Source organism: Seriola lalandi, unplaced genomic scaffold, assembly GCF_002814215.2.
Source record: "Seriola lalandi dorsalis isolate HSWRI2012SDOR001 ecotype SW California unplaced genomic scaffold, Sedor1 jcf7180002003478, whole genome shotgun sequence".
NCBI classification, from domain to species: Eukaryota; Metazoa; Chordata; class Actinopteri; order Carangiformes; family Carangidae; genus Seriola; species Seriola lalandi.
In genome coordinates, this window is record NW_019474134.1 from 1 (window position 1) to 1304 (window position 1304).

A 1304-nucleotide genomic window follows, 5' to 3' on the forward strand; every position below is an offset into this window, starting at 1 on the left:
AGAGGTCTGGGAATATCCAATAATTTTACAAATGAATAACTTCATATGAAAATAGCAGAGATATAGTTTCTTAATTATCTTTATTGGATTACATTGTTAGTTTTCATGCAATATTTTTACTTAATAGGGATGCCTTAACTTCCACATCTCATCCTCTTTCCCTCTGTTCTCTGCCCTGTAGGTACTACCTGAAGAACAACATGGAGACAGAGACATTGTGCTCAGACGAGGACGCTCAGGACCTCCTCAGGGAGAGTCAGATCTCTCTGCTGCAGCTCAGCACCATGGAGGTCGCTGCCCAGCTCTCCATGAGAGACTTTGAGCTCTTCAGGAACGTCGAGTCCACAGAGTATGTAGCTGCTCAGTATTTTTATTGATTGTGGTATATTGAGCGTCAAAGAATGTCACACAATTTGAAAAAAACAAAAAAATTCACTTCTGTGTTGTGGCTCCCAGGTACGTGGACGACTTGTTTAAACTAGACTCCTCATCGGGAAGTGGCAATCTGAAACAGTTCGAGGAGGTCATAAACCAGGAGACCTTCTGGGTCGCCTCCGAGATCCTGAAGGAGCCCAATGCCCTGAAGAGGATGAAGACCATCAAACACTTCATCAAGATCGCCCTGCACTGCAGAGAGTGCAAGAACTTTAACTCCATGTTCGCTATTATCAGGTGGGCTCAGAGTAGAAACTGTCTAAGAGTGTGTGTGTTTTGGCTTCCTAAAACTGTGCGGTGACAAATTGTTTCATCATTTTCATCATTTTTGCCTCAGTTGTAGTGTAGTCTTAGCATCAAAGCGGGATTCTTGTTCTGTGATGACAGCCAGCATTTAGTCGGTCTCCCCTGACAGCTTTTGTGCTAAATGAGCTTTGGCCGCACGTCTCTTTCCCCGCATCCTCAGAGGAACCAGCCTCACCTCCTCACTTCCTCCCCCACCCCCCGCCTGCCTGCTCACTGAATCAACCCCGATTCTCCCAAACCCCACAGACTGTGCCTCTGACATCTTACGCCATTTAAAACAGGACTCCCATAGCAACAGTTACACTTATTGTTTGTGGGCTTTGTTAATTCCCACCAATAGTTGTGTAGGTGTGTATTCATTTGCAAGTGTATTTGTGTCTGCACAGGCATTTGTGAGTGTGTTGGTGTTTGTTTTTTTCAGTTGTTTGTTTATACAGGAGAGGATTTATGTATATCTGATACATATGGTATGTACTGCATTGCTATTGTGCCTTGGTGTTTATGTATGAAAAAAAAACCTACACAAAGGGCCACTCTACTACCTCAGGTTATGATAAAAACAT

General features: G+C 43.7%; 1 pseudogene; it reads left to right on the forward strand.

Moving 5' to 3' along the window:
• The first annotated feature begins 181 nt into the window (after positions 1-181).
• On the forward strand, positions 182-672 carry LOC111667440 (rap guanine nucleotide exchange factor 2 pseudogene; annotated as a pseudogene).
• The last annotated feature ends 632 nt before the right edge of the window (positions 673-1304 follow it).